Source organism: Triturus cristatus, chromosome 10, assembly GCF_964204655.1.
Source record: "Triturus cristatus chromosome 10, aTriCri1.1, whole genome shotgun sequence".
In the NCBI taxonomy this organism is placed as follows: domain Eukaryota; kingdom Metazoa; phylum Chordata; class Amphibia; order Caudata; family Salamandridae; genus Triturus; species Triturus cristatus.
The window spans coordinates 35,264,842-35,277,986 of NC_140593.1; the positions used below are offsets into that span (position 1 = coordinate 35,264,842).

Consider the following 13,145-nt stretch of genomic DNA (forward strand, 5'->3'; position numbering starts at 1 on the left):
AGATTCTTGGTGCAGACTGTATGATAGAGCCCAGGAATGAAACCCGACCTAGCTCAGCTCACTGGGAGGCCAGTGGATCTGCAGCCGCCATGATAGTGTGGGGTTCAGTGCATGGGTGCCCTTGAGTCGTCCAGACATCCCTCACGCACCTGGGTCCCCTCCTTGTAACTCGAAGTGAGTAGAATAACATACCTGAGGAATTGTACCAATCTCTCCTAACAAAGAGCCTGAGTACTTCCGTTCGGGCTCAAATCCGCCCCCGAACGTTCTCCAAGTGCATGGCTGTGGTGGCTGCGTCCCTACCTAGACGACTGGCTCCTAAAGAGTTCCACACCGTCACTACTCCAGAGCCATCTCACCTACTGTCTCCAACTTCACTCCCTGGGGTTGCAAGTTAACTACAAGAAGTCAGTCCTCAATCCGACACAGAGGATACATTACTTGGGCGCTTGCCTGGACACCGCAAGGGTAAGTGTGTGTCCTTCGGAGGAGAGGTTGTCATTAATGCTGATCAAGTGCCATGCTCTTCTCAGCGCTCCACACCCTATAGCCAGGCAGGTGTTGTAGCTGCTGGGATTGATGGCCTCATGCATCTTCATTGTTCCCAATGCCAGACTTCAAATGTGGCCTCTGCAGCAGTCCCTCGAAGATCAGTGGACGCAGCGGTCAGGCCATTGGGAAGATCGTGTGTCTCTTCCTCAGGCTGCCAGGAACTCCATCAAATGATGGATGAAACGGTTGCACCTTCTACAAGGGGTCCCTTTTCACCAGGTCATTCCGACCCAGACTATTGTTACGGATGCCTCACTGCAGGGTTGGGGAGCTCACATGGGCCAGCTTCAGGTACAAGGTCTCTGGTCCGAGACAGAGATTAGTTATCACATCAACTTCCTGGAGCTAAGGGCAGTTCATCTGGCTCTCAAGACTCTGTACCAATCTCTCCAGTCCAGTTCCATTCATATTCAGACAGACAACACTACAATGTACTATCTGAACAAGTAGGGAGGCACCAGGTCAAGGGTCCCGTCTCTGGAGTCCCAGACCATATGGAAGGGGCTTCTGGTGAGGAGTCTCACAATCGTGGCTGTCCACCTTCCAGGGACCTTGAACGTGCAAGCAGATGCTCTCAGCAGAGACTTCTAAATGACGAAGTCGCTCAAGACATTTTTCAGCATTGGGGAGTGCCAGACATCGACATGTTCGCAGACGCGGCAAATACAAAATGCCCCGTCTTCGCATCCAGATTCCCACAACAAGGATCACGGGGGAATGCACTTTGGATCAATTGGTTGCAGACATTGCTGTACGCTTTTCCCCCACTCCCTCTGATCCCAGCGGCCATACCAACATTTTACTGGACCAACACCAGAATGATCCTGATAGCTCCGGAGTGGCCGCGCCAGTGGTGGTATCCAGATCTTCTACAGCTGTTCGTGGCCCCACACCGGAGGCTGCCCTGCCGCCCGGACCTGCTGACCAAGAACGAAGGGAGAGTATTTCATCCCAACCACTTGTCCTTGCGATTGACAGCATGGCTCCGGAGACCATCCAGTACGGCCACTTAGACCTTTCAGCGGACTGTATAAGTATTCTCAAGGAAGCAAAGAGGCCCTCCACCAGGATCTCTTATGCTTTCAAGTGGAAGAGGTTTTACCTGTGGTGTAAGGACAACGCTTATGATCAGATCACGGGTCAGGAGCAAGTGATCCTTTCTTACGTGTTATACTTGGCTTAGTCCGGCCTGCATTATTCCTCCATCAGGGTTCACCTGGCTGCAATTACGGCATACAGGAAGTCTCCGAACCAGGGGTCATTCTTTCAAATGCCAGTGCTCAAGGACTTTCTGGAGGGACTCAGGAAGGTTAATACCCCAGTGAGATCCCCTTCTCCACCTTGGTAACTGAACATTGTTCTTACTAAACTGATGGGTCTTCCTTTCGAGGCGATTCATAAGGCATCTTTGCAGCATTTGACCTGGAAAGCTGCTTTTTTAGTAGCCATCACATCAGCCCTCAGGGTGAGCGAGATTCAGGCGCTGTGCTGTAAGGAGCCTTATACTGTGTTTCATGCCAATAGGGTGGTATTACGTACACATCCAAGCTTCCTTCCTAAGGTGGTCTCGGATTTTCACATCAATCAGGTTATTACTCTACCCACCTTCTTTCCTAAACCTTCTACTCCTCCGGAGAGATCTTTACACTCTTTAGATCTCCGAAGAGTATTGAAGTTTTACCAAAACTCACACACTTAATAAATCTGACCAGCTCTTTATCAACTAGGGTTCCACTAACACCAGTCTATCTGCGTCTAAAAGATTCATTTCTCAATAGATTGTCCCTTGTATAGCTTTATCGTACCAGTTAGCGAACAAGACTTTACAAGGCAAACCTAAAGCGCACTCTACCAGAGGGAAAGCTTCTATCACAGCTCTTCTTCGCAATGTTCCAATGTCTGAAATCTGTAAGGCAGCTACATGGCGATCGGTGCATACCTTCACACGCCATTACTGTCTAGATTCTGATGCACAGGCCGATGCCCAGTTTGGGCAGGCCTCTTTGAGGAATTTGTTTGCATGATTGCAATTTGAATGGAATGTTTTTCATGTTCTGTATACTCTGTTGCTCATCCGCGAGGTAGTGGGTATGGGCTTGCTACTCTATTCACAGATTATTACTATTGATGAGTATCCCCTGTATGAGAAGGATTAGTCACTTACCTGTAATCCTAGCTCTCATCCAGGGGTATACTCAAAGTCATAAGCGACCCCCTTCTCCCCGGACGAGCATTACTGGAGTTGTTTTATATCAATTGCTTCCTCTTCTCAGGTGTCTCTACACAATGCACCGTCCAAAAGAACTGACCTGTCACCTCTGGTGCATGATGGGAGCAGAGGGGCTCCTTGCAGGTCTTAAAGGCAGGGTGCCCTGACCCTTGGAGGCCTTAAAGGCAGGTGTTAGTTTCTTTGTTTCATTATTGCTCTGCTATGCATCTTACAGGCAACTGCCTGCAATTACAAGTTTTCCTTATGGCAATAAAGGATTGTCGTATGATAACTTTTCAGTGCATGTCCCCTTTTCCTTATGGGTTAGGATGGTCTTTTTCTTACAATGCAAACCTATGTAATTTCGTCGGTTTTGCCATGTTGGAAACTTTTTAGGCTGCATGTATATGTTTTCACACATGTATATATATATATTATATATGTATTTTCTATATGCTCTGGGATCCCGCACGTGGGCGGGGATTATTCACAGATGACTATTGATGAGTATCCCCTTGATTGGACTCTCACAAGAAGTCTTCCAGAGTGCCAGTGGACTACAACCATACAAGCAACAACCGACGGGGAGCCAAGGGCTGGATGAAAGGGAGAATTGCCACTAAATGACATACAATATAAAATAACACGTTCATCCTTTCATTTCATATTTTTCAATGTAAATTCTATTACTTTTTATTTTTTTTTACAAGTTTAACAATTGAGGGCTAACACTTGGGTTCTGACACAGTTCAAGTGGAATAGAGGTACATGTTACTTTAAGGGAAAGCACGTTTTCCCCATACATGAACAAAGTGACAAAGTGATCTGTCCTCTAGACAAAGTGAAAATAAAACAAACTGCCCTGTGTGGAGAGAACGCACAGATGCCACTGACAGGAGGCAGCAATCCCAAAGGGGCTTACTCCTAGGAGGAGTACTAGCTCAGTACAGACTACTTCTAGGAGGAGTACTGATGTAGCTCAGATTTCATCTGGATTCAGGCATTGCTTTATTTTTGGGTTTCAGACTGCATTTAAAATGGCACGCTGATTTTGGTGCAAGTGAAAACAAAAACTTGGGATTTCAGTTTCCTCTTTAGCTTTGAAGATAAGAGCTACACTCCGTGTTCCCTTCTCAAGAGACCCAGGCTTTTTTGCATATTTAGACAATACATATTCAGTTCATAACACATCTTTTTATAATGTGATTAATTAATCAACCATGCACCAACTACACGTGGGGCAAACACATTTTGCATAAAGAGCTATCTAAACATTAGAGCATGTTGCTATGAGTATGTGTTAACTGTTTGCGCTTTGAAAATGCGCACTGGTGAGATATGGGAGTCTATGATACAATATATGAAATGATAAGTTGATATGGGTTGTTTAACGATACTGTGATTGAAATTTGTTTTGCAGGTGTTGCTTCCTTTGGTTTTTGCTTTGTTCGCCATAAGTTGGCAGGGTATGCTCAGACGTGAGTCCCTTGCTCACTTTGCCACTGGATTCAAGCAAGCCTGGCTGAAAGGCCAGAAACCGGTCCTAGGAAGCTTGTTTCCGGTCCAGGGAAGACATGGCTTGGCAGTTCGGGCTGGACTGTTCCCATGAGGCACAGGGTCAGACTGATTTGCATATGGCCATGTCTGAACTGGGGTGGCAGAGTGGGCTAAAGAACGGTGATGGATTAAACCCAGATCAGTTGACTGGGGGTGAGCGCTTGCAATGTTCAACACTCCGTCCATCATTTCCTTTGGTTTTTGCCATGTTCTAATCACACATTCCACCAGTGCTCAGTCTTGTCCCTTGAGGTCCTTGTCTTAGGACCTCAAACCTCCGTACGTAAATTTACAGTAAGAAATTCCGCAGATCCCTCAAAACTTTGCTTTTCTGAGTCCCTCCCCCTGGCAGTTCTTCCTCTCTTTGTTCCCCCGGTTGCTGAATACAAGCTAGCGCTATGAGACCTAAGGGTGATATGTGCGCTTAACAAATACCAAATACATAAATGCAAAACCTACCTAGAAGAGTACTTGCCATGGCAAGTGATCCTGGCCCCGCTTCCTGCAGCCCCGCCGACTATCCTCATACATCCCGGTGTTTAGGAAAACGTCCCGCCATTCCTGCAAGTGAAACAGAAGGTTAGTGGACTCATGCAATGGGAATCACAAACCCTTCCAGGAGATGCTACCCAAAGGAGACTAAGTGTAATCCTAAATCAGGCGTCAGTGAGCATCACAGCAGAAAACAATAGCAGCACAGCTTGTGAAGAATGAGCAGGCAGGAAACAACCAGGAAACAGAATAGAAAGGCAAGCAGGGCTTCCAACTAGCAAACCCATCCCTGAGTGCAGTGAGACCCACATTAGAAAGGACCGATGCATGTGCACGTGGAGCGCACGCCTGACTTGATGTACTAGGAGGTACCACCTTCACTTAAAGGTGCTCGTTTAATGTAGCACGAGTTACCCTCAGTGTGTGGTCCGGGTGAGTCAGTGCTCACTTACTACAGGCAGAGCTACGGGGTACTTAGGAAGGGCCTTGATTCGGAGAGCAACGCAATCGCTTCTTTCTCTCTCCTCTCTCCACAGCTCAGCAGCAAGAGAGCAGGCCGGGGAGAAATATTAATTCAGCCGGAGTAATTCTGGTAATTGCTCTTTTGATTCAAAACTTCCTAGCACAGGAGCAGAGGAACAACAAAGTGAGAGAGCGAGCGGCCTCTGGCTACTGCTGGCCCTGCCCTGCCCTGTAGCATTTAGTGCTGTTTGCTTAACGTAATATGCAGCTTCCGGCCCATTTTAAATGCAAGGGTTAATTTCATGCAATTTGCGGATAATCGAGGAGTTACGCTAGTGAGAACTATACCAACCCCTACAAGAGAATCCATCGTGTCTCACCAATGCAGCAAAATGGACTGAAATTGCAACCACTCAGAGGAACCGGGGGTTGAAGCTGCTGAAGGTTTGCTTGGATATTGTAAGATCACTAAATCTACAAATCCAGTCCTGCCGGAATAACCTGGACAAAATTGAATGTTTCACTACAAAGTTAGACAATCTTCTAGCAGCCCTGCACAAGACACTGGGACGTTAGACCTGGACAGTGTCATCTTAAGGCTTTGGGAACCTCGGGTTAGAACTTTACAGGCCATCTGTTTGGAATAATTTTCTTTGTTAATTCATATTCCGTGATGGTGAACAATAATTAATTTTAGATTAAGGGTTTGAATCCAAAAATACACAGAAATGAGAGAGAGAACGTTCACTTTTCTGGGGGCCCTTCATAAGGTGGTGGCCCTGGGTAATTCCCACTTTGCCGATGGCATAAAATGTCTGGGACTAGAAGTCCAGCTCGGTGTCAGGAGGTCTTGGGCCCGAGGGGAGCAGAACCACTAGTTTTGTCCAACCCCTCATACAGTCGCGTTAGCAGGAAGTAACTCACTGACTAAAGGCATTATTAGTGAGAGAACCAAGATTTCTCCTGTTCCCCAAATCATGGCCAACAGTCTCCAGCCTTCTTGTGAGTATTTCCACCTCGGAGGCTCCAGAGCGTTTCTCGGAGATAGCCGACCTCATGAGTGGAAACCAATACTGTCCTTTTACGTTACTTTACATGATCCTCCCAACTTTACATGATCCTCCCAACCTCCCAACTTCCGGTTGCTTGTGACCATTGTTGTTGCAGCCATTCCTGGAATGGTCTCATGTGTAGGCGTACATTGGAGACTAGGTGAATGCATGACGCCATCATCCCCATGATCTTGCTTGCTGTCCTCACTGTCAGAGCTCGCACCCTTCTGGTAGAGGCGCGTCTCCCTCAGCAGGGCCAGTGTTCTCTTGTCGCTGGGGATCACCGTTCTCTGTATGGTGTTGGATCTGTGCCCCCAGGAAGATCTTCACCTGTTCCGGTTCCATTGAGGATTTCCCACAGTGTATGGAGAATCCCAGGTTCGTCAGCGTCCTTGTGACCCGCTGTGCATGTTCCTCGCATCTTTCGCGTGAACTTGCTTTTATTAGCCAGTAGTCGAGATAAGGGTATACATGAATCCCTTCCCTCCGCAGGTACGCCGCCACTGCCGCAAGGCATTTTGTGAAAACCCTCAGTGCGGACTTTAGTCCGAATGCCATGGTTGTGAACTGGTAGTGGTCTTTGTTGATGGTAAATCTTAACAGATGTATGCTCTATGGAGCAGCGGTTCCCCTGTCGCTCCCCGGCGTCGTGCGGGCCCCTTTCCTCGCGTGGCGCGCGGCTTTGAGGCACACCCGGTGGTCGGGGACGAACACGCAACTCACACCGCTTTGGCACGGGACATGGTTGCGGGAGGTGGTGGGACTGGTGGGCTTTCGGCAGTGGGATCTTCTCGGGATCTCCACTCTGGGCGATATATGGCGTGGGAGCCACATGTGTTCCTTCCAGGAGCTTCAGGCCCGCTTCTCGCTGCGGCCTTCTCAATTTTATCGCTACCTTCAATTGCGCCATGCGGTCCGGACCCACGTCCCTCTTGACTCTAGATTGCCTTCCCATAGCCCGCCTGAAGCCCAGGTGATGTTAGGGTGTCTGGGGAAGGGGGGCATATCCCGCATTTACAAATCCCTGATTAACAATACCCCGGTAGACTGGAGCGGACTAAAACAGCGATGGGAGGCCTGGGTGGGACCCCTAGATGACGCGGACTGGAGGGACGCCCTTATGGCCTCTCGGTCGCTTACCACCTCCGCTAGGTTGTGGCTCATCCAACTCTACTACCTCCACACCGCTTATCTGACCCCGGACCGCCTATACCGTGCGGGCCTCCGCGTGGATGCCTCCTGTGCCCGCTGTGGGATGGCTCCGGCGGATTTTTTCCATATGGTGTGGTCTTGTCCCCGCCTGGCAGACTACTGGGCAGCGATTGAAGCCGACCTGGCGCAGGTTCTGGGATGGGAGGTCCCCCATGAGCCTAGAATGGCCCTGCTGGGCATCACGGACGGGATGGATGGGTCCCGTAACGACAAGTACTTCCTCACTACTGCCCTAATGGTGGCCAAGAGGGACATAGCAGCCGCATGGTCGCAGCCAGACCCGCCCAGAAGGGCTACCTGGAGTAGAGGGGTAGATTGGTGTGCGGCCCAAGAGCGGTCGTTGTACGCTGCCCGGGGCTGCCTCAAAAAATTCCGCAAAATATGGGGGAAATGGCTGGGGGGACTGCTTTGAGGGGTGGGGGCGCAGAGGGTGGGGACGGGGGCTGGGGGGGGAAGGGGGGGTGTTTACATTTGTTTGTCGATACCTTCCTGATTGCAGGTACTGATGCCATGTTCAATGCACTGTTGTATATCTTTCTTGATATTGTCCTTTATGCTGCAAAACACAATAAATTTGTTTATCAAAAAAAAAAATCTTAACAGATGTTTGTGCTGCCTGTTCATTGGAATGTGCAGGTAGGCATCTTTGAGATCCACGGTGGACATGAAGTCTCCGTCTCTCATCTGAGGGAGTACCTCTTGTAGGGACGTCATTTTGAATTTGTGTGTCCTTATTTACTTGTTTAGGAACCGTAGATCCAGGATGGGTCTTAGTGTTCCGTCCACCTTTGGTACCAGGAAGTAGTTTGAGTACACTCCCTTGTTCCTTTCTTTGAATGGTACTGGTTCTATGGCCTCCTTTTGGAGTAGCTCTTGTGCTTCCTCTACGAGTTGCACTGGCTCCTGTCCTGAGTGTTCCCTTCTCTTTGGTTTCCTGTTTGGTGGTTTCCTTTTCAACTCTATGCAGTATCCAAACTGTATGATGTTGAGTATCCATTTGTCTGTTATCTTTTTCCATTCCTGAAGGAAACGTCTCAGCCTGCCGCCTACTGGTGTTGCATGCTCGTTGGCGTTTGGTCTATGTAACCCTCTCTTGTTGAATTTTTCGTGCTCTCCCCTCGGAGGGATCTTGTGGGTGAGCACGCTTCGCTGGGCGGATTCACATTGAGGCGGGTTGTTCTCCCCCTCTTCGTCTTTGCCCTCGTCCGTTCCCCCTACTGCGAAAGGACTGGCCCCGAGGCTGGTACTGCCAATTTTGTTTCTGCTGCCCCTGCTGGCCGTGATTGTCGCCCTGGAGGCCCTGCTGGAATGTCTGGTGTGAGGTTCCCGGTTGGTTTCCGCCCCTTCCGTATGGTCTCCGTGTCGGGGTGCCTCTTCTCATCCCTCTGAATTGCAGGGCCCCCATGGACCTTGCTGTTTCGTTATCCTTTTTGATCTGGGTGAGTTTTTCATCGGACGGGGCTCCGAACAGCGTTTCCCCATTGAAAGGGGTGTTCAGGATGTTGTTCTGGACTTCCGGCTTGAAGCTTGAGATCCTGAGCCAGGCCTGTCTTCTTTCCGTTATCCCTATTGCCATCAACCTGCTTGATGATTCGGCTCCATCTAAGGCTGTTTTCAGGCAAGAATTCGATATATTCTTCCCTTCCTCCACCAGGTGCGAGGCTCTTTGCTGGTATTGTTGGGGGCGGTGCTTGATTAGCTGCCCCATTTCGTCCCAATGTTGGTATTGGTGTCTGTTCAGCAGGGCATTGGAGTACACCATGCGCCAGTGCATCGTTTCTTTCAATCTTCCTCCCAGTCAGGTCCATCCTCCTGCTTTCCTTGTCAGGTGGTGGCCCAGAGGTTGCCGGAACATTAGCCCTTTTCCTGGCAGTTGACGCAATGATGGAGTCGGCTGTGACGGATCCCTTGATGTATGGAGGGTCCTGGGAGGAGTGCTTATACTTCTTCTCCGTCCTAGGTGTGATGGAACTGCATGCTGCTGGGTCCCTGAACGCCTCCTTCCCCTGGTTCATGACACTTTGGAGCATGGGGAGGAACTGGCTCCTCGTTTGGATGGGGAGCAGTGTTTCCAGTAAAAAGTTTGCTTTAGGCTTTTCTTCCTCCAGCTTGACCCCAAAAGCTGCTGCTGCGCTTTTGATGACCGTATTGTAGGCCCCAATGTCATCTGGCGACGAAGGCCTCGAAAGGTAAGTCTCAACAGGCTCTTCCGGGTTTTCGGCGTCGAGGTCCTGCTGTTAAATGGTAGCGGCAGTTTCAGTCGATAACCTTTCAAGTATTTGCCCGGCGGTAATCGCCTCTTATACCACTCGATAATTTACCAATGAAAGAGGCAGGCGCCGGAGACTGGAAGGCAGGAAACAAAGTTTTATTCCGTCGGAGCAGAACACATCAGATCAGACAGCAAGGTATCGTCACGAGGTGCTCTAACTGCATCTCTGAGACCTGGTCTCTTATACACTGGTTTATTGCTTTATTACACATAGTATATTCTTGAGATTCCCTTGATGTGCGGGGAAATATCCCCTGAAGCCCCGGCTCAGATCCGATCCCACACATGGTTACAGTAGAGGTTCCCACCCTACCCGCAGTGGGAGATGGCTATCGCGCAGCAGGGAATTCCGCTAATTCCCGGGGGTGTGTGCAACCGGCCGGGTCTCAGGGGGTAGGGGCTTTGATTCTACTGTAATCCCTTTGATGTGGGGTGTTTCCCTTACAGTAGGGGCAATAAACTGCATCCGCAGGGCTAGGCGATGGCCTGGGACCAGTTCAGACAATGGGGCGCAGAGGAAGGGGGTTATCAAAGGAGAGGCATGACCATGTATGGGTTGTCGGTCGGAAGTGGTTCCGTAGCAGGGTCGCGCAGAAGGAGAGGGTTTATGGCCTGTATGAGAGAGCGGGGGTGGCCAGCGCGCGGGGGATGCTTGCAGCGCCAGGGGAAAGCGCTGGCGGTCGAGAGTGAGCGGGGAGAGAGTGGGGTGCCTAAAATGGCGGCCGTGCGTTCGCTTGTGCGTGGTGCTGGGGAGGGGCAAGATGGCGCAGATAATGTTCAGTTTGCGAGCTAAATTTCCACAGTCCTCCCTTTTAACATATCTCGCCAGCTTCTCCGGCCAATATTCACCTTTGTTAGCCTTTCAGTTACAGTATCGTCAATGTTCGTCACACATTTAAAGATACAGAGTCTTTAGGGTAGGCAGGAGTAATCTGACACATTTGTACATTGTCTCATACAGTTTGATGAAGTAGGCGAGGAGGAAGTACATTCAAAGTTGCAGTATACTCGTGTACATGGCTGGTGTTGTATGAATGTTACTATACAAAGTTACATTTTCTTAACTTCTCAGTGTACAGTCGGAAGTGATTGATGCAACATCATGAAAACTTGATAAGAAGATAGTTAATATAATAAGGTGGTTGGGAGAGGATTTTCAACTTTGACATGGGTTCTTCTTTCCAGTGTCCTTGTTTTATAAAGAGCTATCACTGGTAAGCTCTCATTGTGGTTCTTCTTTCGTTGGCACTGTTGTGCACCGGCGGTGGAACTAAGGTCCAGCTCAAATCCGATTTCTTCACGTGGCAGGGTGTGACCACTCACTGTTCTTTGATCACAGTCCTGTTCCTTAACACAGTTCACCACAGGTACTTTTGAGACAGGGTGCCGGCCTTTTGTTCCTCGGTAGTAGGTCAAAGTCATAGTCCAAATGAAAGAGGAAGAGAGAATGGGGTGGCATGGGATCGGATCAAAAATGCGGACCAAAAAGGGGGGGGGGGGCAGAATCCTTTCAGCACTGGGCCCATCAATCGGGCCCGACGGGTTGAGACTCCAGGCACGCTGGTCAGTGAGCAGGGGCCTCGATGTAGCCCTTCGCGCTCATCGTTCTGATAATGGTGTCTCGTCTCACACCCTCGTTGCTTCGTCGCTTCCCCCTTGGTCGATGTCATAGATGCTTTATGATCCGCAGCCAGACTGGGCGTCACGTCCGACCCCTCTCTTCCGATGGCTGCAGGTTATCCTTGAATAGGTTATAAGAAACGAAAGTCTTAGAGATTTTGGCAGGGAAGACATTTACATACTTCATTCTCTCTCCCAACCACTGAGTAGTTGCGGAAATGCTCTTATCTGTTACTATATGATTGGTGTCTATTAACTCTGATGTTAATGTGCGTGTTACTAATCTATTAATTACTGCTGTGGTGCAGGGTTCTGTGGGTGTCCCTGTCCATTGTCTGGCCTTCTAGGTGTCAGTTTCTGCGCCCTATAATGCAAGGTTTGGTAATACCCGTAAGTGCGAGGTGCTATGGTCATGCGTTCACGAGTATCCTTTTTATACAGTAGGTGACCCTTTATCCGTTTAAAACAGGGGCCATCAGCTGTTTTGTTCGGGATACTCTGAGACGGCTAGTATAGGGCTGGAGTTATCTTTGGGAGAACAGGGTGCTTTAGACATTCTATTTCGGGCTAATTGGTCAGGGGTAATTCTGGGTGGTGGAGATGGTGTCCTTTAAGAACAAAAACCACTGACATATAGTCCCCGTGTTGTGGGTCAGATTGGGAGACATCAGTCGTCTTACCTGTCCTTTCCTTCTCAGCCGATTAGGCTTAATGTTTGTAAAAAGGAGAGGTAGTAACGTGGTAAAGTATGGTCGTTTTTGTTTCTGTCAATTTGTTCGAACACCACTGTGTTCAGGCCAATTATACACTTACCAAAGGGGTGTATGTCGTTAATTTATTCAAGAAGAAAAGAGGGCAAGAGAGAGCCTTTTGCGAGGGAGGGGGAGAGAGAGAGAGAGAGAGAGAGAGAGAGAGAGAGAGAGAGAGAGAGAGAGAGAGAGAGAGAGAGAGAGAGAGAGAGAGAGAGAGAGAGAGAGAGAGAGAGAGAGAGAGAGACGTGTGCATCAAGTAGGCTATTTTGGCATACATACGACACAAAACGAGAGAGAGAGAGATGGGTAAGATAATAGGCCACTTGGTGCACACACAACATGGAGTAGCATGGGTCTGTTCCATGTAAGAAAACACAAGCGGGGAAAAGACATAAATTCGGTGATCACGTACACACAAATGCCGGATAGGGTGTGACAGTACATGCATCAAGACGGAGACTCAGGGCTGCGTCGAGCACGGGGACCTCTCCTTTCCTGTCCTCTATTCCTATGCATGCTGCGTACCTTCAGTATTTTGTAGTTCATCTTATGGGTTGTCTGACCCTTTATTCTCCTCCCTTTGATCGGTGGACGCACACTTCAATCATACAATGACGCTCTCTTCAAGTGATCCGAACATGAAATGCATACACATTCATATCGTATAATCGTAGTACACACGCACAATCATATCATACAGTTTTTCATGTTCCCAATGGTGGTCTGTAATTTTACACACTATCTCACAACGTTTGTCTATGTTTTCCCTGATATTGAACTTGGTGCGGTCCATGTCCACTCCACCCTTCAGTCGGAACTTCGTCGTGACCTATAGAGGGGAAATAAGAGGGGAGGGGAGGTGCAGTATTCAAAATACCCCAGCGCGCGCAGACACGAAAGGTTCTACTTACCATGTACCAGGCTAGCCGCAGGGGTGGGTAATACCACGGACCCATTATTCTTTA

General features: G+C 49.1%; 1 long non-coding RNA gene across 2 annotated transcripts in view; it reads right to left on the bottom strand.

Annotated features, from left to right (window-relative positions):
* LOC146788761 (uncharacterized) overlaps positions 1 to 13,145 on the bottom strand; it is a 147,388-nt gene that overhangs the window by 116,530 nt on the left and 17,713 nt on the right. For both annotated transcript variants that reach the window (XR_014969976.1, XR_014969977.1), the window contains one exon: positions 4,778 to 4,879. This is a non-coding gene — a long non-coding RNA (uncharacterized LOC146788761). The remainder of the gene's footprint in view (positions 1 to 4,777; positions 4,880 to 13,145) is intronic.